The 6,413-nt window shown below is 37.3% G+C and overlaps 1 protein-coding gene across 2 annotated transcripts in view; it reads left to right on the top strand.

The window, feature by feature from the left end:
• LOC105559057 (BMP-binding endothelial regulator protein) overlaps nt 1–6,413 on the top strand; it is a 57,538-nt gene that overhangs the window by 39,842 nt on the left and 11,283 nt on the right. The window lies entirely within an intron of this gene.

Genomic DNA, 6,413 nt, shown 5'->3' with positions numbered 1-6,413 from the left:
TGATCTATATTATTAGTAACAAAATTTATCTGTTAAAATTTTCAGAATAAAATGTTGATTTTAGTCTATATAACATAAGTGAGAGTGATTTTGAACCGTCAATTGACTTATTACATCTGTAAAATGTAAAAATTACATTGTCTAAAATTCATATTGTTATTAGAAATATGTTAATTTTACACAAACTTTATTTCAAATTATTTTGAGATTTGCATTTTGTGTTAAAATATTAATAGAGTATTAGTGTGATCATTTAACACAAAAATTTGTGTGGACCGTTTGGGACATGTAATATCTGTTAATTTAACATAAATTTTTCACCTGTGTGGCTGAGGTAATATTTTTCGCAATTAGATTTCTTTACCGTACGGGAAGGGGGTATTTAAAAAACAATTAGAAATCGTTTATCGAGCCCCTAATGAAAAAAGTCATGTTGACCGCGAAGTGTGCGCTTAGTCGCGAACTGATATTGATCGACCACTTTGACAGCTGCAACACTTTAAAGTTACAATATGTTGCGAATTTTTACTTGAATTACTTTTAAGATGTGTTAAGCTCATGCATCCGTTATTCGTGAAGAGAAGATACTAATGCAATGCGTAGAGAAGCGGGGAAACGTATAGCGACGATGTTATTAAAATTTATGCGATAAGCAAAATGCATAAAAAGGGCGACATTCATAGAAACAAGTTTATCACTTGCCATTTCGCCGTGCCTGAGCACGCGAAATTTCAGGCATCAATTGTGAAATATAATCGCTTATTATTTAAAAAGTACTAGAAATGACAAAACGCGCGCTTCGCGCGCGCAGTTTGTGGTCGAGCATTGTGTATTTTTAGAATTTGTATAGATATAAAGAAGTAATTGTATGCGCAACGTCACTTTAAAATAAAAAATAATTTGTCACTCACTGATACGCAACAGCAGAGTTGTACATCGTCAACTGTGTATGTTAAACTGTAAAAATACAAATATGTATATGATTATTACAGACTAATTATATAAAATCGAAATGATTGTATTACATATACTTTATATTTTATATTTAAAAAAATAGGTATTTATTAAAATAACTATATAGAATACTGAAAAAGTCTTCCTTTTAAATATAAACTCACAAAATTTTATACGTATGATTTTGTCTCTAACACTTATTCGAATCCTCGTTCGAATCATTTGAATAAATAAAATAAAAACACAGAACAGATGCTTTATTTTGCACACGTAGCAAATAACATAAAAATGTAAGTTACTCACCTCACCGATTTCTCCGCTGTTGCCCGATGCCTCCTCGGCCTCCTCCGCCTCTCAGATTTCCTTGTTGCACTCACACAACACTAACTCGCAAAAATCATCGATCGCGCGAAATTTCGGCACTCCCGTACGCGATGTGAGATACCGCGAAACGCACGAAATATTGAAAAACGACAGAGCGAATTACAGCGCGAACGCCGAAATCACATACAAATTTCACGCACAAGTTTCTCTCTTTTCCCGAAAATAGAACGGATTACACAAAATCGATAGATAATTAAAAGCGCGGTGCGTAAACGTGATGTAACCGCGACAAAGTACCACGGTTCACATTCATATTTTAGATGAGTTAGTCTCGTGAAATACCTATGTACGTTGATAAAGAGCCGTCGCCTCAACACGCAATTCGTTTCTTATTACAAGTTGTAGGAACTTAATAATCGAGGAACGTTACTCGTTACTGATAAAGGTGTACAAATCAATAGCGTTTTATCCCTACATTCGTCGCGATCGAGTCTTGGAAACCGATAACGCAAAAGTAATAGCACGCACGGAGCGACTCTCGCCACTGCCTACCGGCTCGACGTTCGGCGAGCGAGTGAGAGCGCAGCGACCTTCTTCAGGTACATGATGGCACGCAAAAACATCGTACGTCACCGCGCCGAGTGGAAAAACAACAGAAAAACGTTGAGAATTCGTTGGCCCGCTTAATCGTCATACGATACCGCGCCGAGTGAAAAACAAGAAAAAAACGTTGAGAATTCGTTGGCCTGCCTACGCAATGGAAAATTCCGTACTTAATATTTTATTGTACATTACTTTGTTCCGTGACTGCTGCTACGTTTTGCGTATTATTCCGCGGACTTATTGGTATTGATTAAATACCAATAACGTATTAATTCTGTTGAATCGAGAAAATGTTTCGAAACAAAAATCGTTGTTACTTAAATTCTAATTACTAAGATTAGAGATTTTACCTCAATAGTTGATGTATACAAATGTATATTATTAAATTGCAAATCTTCATTTATTATGGGCAAAAATTATTGAATTATTTACTTTAATAATAATATAAATTGGTATTAAATACTTTATTGGAAATTGCATTGCGCGCGCTATTTGGTTTCAATTTATATTATATTTATTCGTGATCTTCTTCACACATTAAGATTTTTTTCATGTGAAGAAGACGTAATCTGACGTTGACACTCTGACAAAATACATATTACATGATTTTCGCACTGACAGCTACTCGCACTTCAAAACCAAGCGAGATTCCAATTCCAAAAAATTCCAAAATTCGAAAAAAAGCCCCGCGAGCATCTCGGTCGAAAACAACCTATTGAGCTGAATCATTCGGCGCGGATTAGTCAAGCGAGACGGATATTCCGTGTGTCTTCGCGTCGCTCCTCGTAACGCGATTATTTCCTACAAGAATCTCGATCATCTCCTACGCAACGCGATCGTCTCGTACGAGAATTATTAACATTTAACAATCGCGTTTAAGTAATTGTCGCGATCCGATCATATAGTTGATTTCTATGGTGATATGTCGAGATCAATATCACGCGTAATTTAAAGAGAAAATGCGAGGAATTATATATATAAATTATTAGTTAGTTTTGATACATCCACGAGCGATACTACATTTTTTAACTATTAAACTCGGGTGAATCTCTTTTACCTTGTGCTTTGCTAAGCAACTAACTCTCGTTTGTTTGATTAATAGTTTTATGTCATATCCCCAGCATTCTCTTCAAAATTTATTTGAGAAATATTAACTGTGGTATTGGTACACCAATTGTAAGACTTAATTATTTATTGCACCCTCTGCGATTGCTGGTCACGAAAGTAACTTTAAAGTAAATTTAAACTAATTTTTTTCTTATTTGAATAATTAATGCTTATTTAATATTTAGTGCTTATTTTGTCATAGAATATTACGTGGTCAATTAAAAAAAAATTACGATAGATACCTACGAGGGTTGAAAAGTTTTGAGCCTCAACATGAAGTGGTACTTGTCGCCATCAGTACTGTGACTGTACATGCTATGAAGGATACCTCTGAAAATTTCAGCCATTTTGAACTCTCAATTGTTGTACGACAGTCGTTTGCGTCAGTAGATGTTAGTATTTCCGCGAAAATGAAAAAAAAATCGGTCGCCATGGCCAAAATTCACGAATTGCAGTTTGATCTGACGTCATGAAAATGAACCAAATGCGACTACGTGTCGAAGTGACTTTTATGACGCTGTGTATAAGCGTAGTATAAGCTAAGGTTGGATTATTCTTTTACAATTGGATCTAGAAGAACAATTTCATTTGAGCATAGGTAACTTGGGACAATTGTAAAGTGAACATTCGCTCAACGCGATCAATGTAGTATGTTACATTACTGTGAAAAAATGTTAAGTATTTCCTTGCTATTTACTTTCAACATACTTGACGTATACCGGCAGACGTGTGCTTCCGGTGACGTCACTTGTGACATACGTGATTTATCTACGTCATAAAACTGACCCAATGTATCTTCTCGATTACCTGCGATATATCGCAATTTCTCCTGCTCTTTCCTAATATTCTTTATTCAAAGTTATTGATACTACGTGATACATACGTCGTCTACTTATCTCAGCTTTACTAAATGTATTTGTTTTAACACTTAAGAAACGTTAACGATGTCATGTTGGAGAAAAACGCTTCTCGACCTAAACACTCGTCGGGTTTGACGAGTGACGCCGAAAATACCAGACTATACCGAAGAATATACCGAAACGTCAGGGAACTAATTTCGTCGGTTTCTAGCAGAGCAATTTCCTTGACGAAATATTGCCTTATACGATATTACGTGCTACAATATTAGGTGCCTCTGTCCTGTATGGATGCAGCAACTCCCATAGAAATGTGACTTGTGTACAATTACCATGGTAAACAATTAATTTTCTCGAACGGACAAATTTATTTACGTTCGTCGTAATTACGTAAAATTGGCATCTAACGGAATGAACGGCATGGGCTCCGTGACACTTTTTGCGCGCTCTCAGACTGCTCTCCGAGTTTTTAACCGTGCAAACAGCTCGAGGAGCGCAAGGAAGAAAGAGGAAAGCACCCGGAAGAGATGGAAAAGTGAAAGAAAGGAAGGAAGGAATGATGTATGGGAAAAGGGGTGAGACAAGATAATTAAGAGATAAAAGAAGAAAGAGAGACCGCGGTGCAAAACTGTTTTAGACTTGTGTGGCGAGCACAAATGTTTCGCGGTTACACGTTTGTTCGTTTCGCCGCTTTTCCGCGGACGATCGTGAACGAAGTGAACCGGGAAACGAAAGAAAGGAATGTACAGATAAGTGAAAACGAAAGAAAGAAGGGAAAAACTTCGAGGGGAACGGTCGCGAACGCCAACCAACTTTACTTGCACACGCATTCCTGCGCACTTTGAAGTAATACGTCAAAGTCTTTTCTCCAATAGTTAACGGAAGCAACAAGCAGAGTATGATAATTGTCATTTATATTAATAACGTTAGCATTAATGTCTCGAAAACGAACGAGGGATCGCCACCCGACTACTGCCACTTACTTTTACAACGTCATTTCTGCTATTGATGTCACTATCTATTTAATAGTCGCAATATTAACCGCTTTCACTTTGACAGTTGATATATCTTCGGAGAGTTCCTGAAGAGTTATGAAAGTTATGCTCGATTCGAATAAATAATCAATTATTTCTGCTTTTTATTTTGCACACAATAATCTTTTAGATATAATTACAGAATTAATTTCTCAATTCTAACAAAGAAATAATGAAATTATGAAATCAATTATCCTCTCGAATCAACTTGTTAATTCATTGAAATTAAATATCTTTCTTTTTCTCACGCATCTCGCAGAGATACTTCCGCTGATTTTAAGATGTAATTACAATATATGATACAAACGTTTGTATCAAACGACTCTATTGTACTTTTTCTCGGTGTTATAAAATGGAAACACAGATGTCCTCTCTTACTGATTAAAGTACAAATGCATACGCGACAAAAATGTGAATCTCTAAACATTTCTAGTAGATAGTGGCAATATTCGGAAATTTCGCAATCATTCGTCCGAAAAGTCGTCGACGAAGCGAATAATTGATCCTCTCTCGTGAGATTTTTCGTGGAGAGATCTAGTTGAATCGAAGGGACAGACGACACACGAATCCGCCTCGAAAACTGCACGACGCGTTAAATCTCTGAGAGCAGTGGCAGAGTACACAAAGCGCTTTCTCGAGGGGAAAAACGCCAAACGCTTATCGTCTCCATTGTCTCCAAGATAAGAGACAAAAAGAAATGTGAGAAAGGCGATATTTTATTCTAGAACGTGATATTTTTCTCTGTACAAATAATTAAAAGTACAAAAAAATAGATAATGCCACAAACAGTAATAATAACGCGCTCTCTCGTGTACACTCGAATGAGAATCCGAGAAAATAGAGAACCAGCGTTACTTGGTTACAAAATTTAACGGTTCGGCGGATTACGTTTCGAAAATATAGAGAAAGAGAGAGAGAGAGAGAAAGAGAGAAGCGCGAGAGATGGCTGGAGTTTTACAGAAAAGTTGCTTAAAGTGTGCAGGAATACGTGCGCGAGGGAACCGGGAGGGACGTTGGTGATGGCGGCTTCGTCGACCTAGCAGCGGAGCGCGACATGATTTTCGCTGGGAAATGGACAAATTAACGACTGGGGTACGTCCTAAGGTACGTTGTCGCGCTTGATTATTCGTAGGGCGATGATAGTGAACGGGAGCGAGGGAGAACGAAGTTAAAAAGCCCGTTTGTTAAAGGAGTTCGTCTCATTGTTAGCCGTCTGAAATTATTTATGAAAAATGTTGCGAATCATGGGGTAAGGTGGCCAAGTTCGGACGAGCAATTTGATGAGTCGCTAATAAGCGACATAGAAAGACGTCGGTGCCTTTTGATATCGACAATATAGCATAAAGTTGCGAATATACAGGGTGAGTCTTTCCATATCCGACAAAATTTTTGAGAACGGATCGAGATGAACGGAAAAGTCCTGTACCATTTTGCAATTTTCGTAATAGTTAACGAGTAATTAATTATTAAAAATCGTTGTCTTAGGCCGGCCTAGCGCCCAATTCGAGCGCGTGGCAAGATGTGCGCATAGCAA

The sequence above is a fragment of the Vollenhovia emeryi genome, unplaced genomic scaffold (genome assembly GCF_000949405.1).
Source record: "Vollenhovia emeryi isolate VEMERY1.0 unplaced genomic scaffold, V.emery_V1.0 DF939292.1, whole genome shotgun sequence".
Classification (NCBI taxonomy): Eukaryota; Metazoa; Arthropoda; class Insecta; order Hymenoptera; family Formicidae; genus Vollenhovia; species Vollenhovia emeryi.
This window is presented reverse-complemented; position numbering and strand designations above follow the sequence as displayed.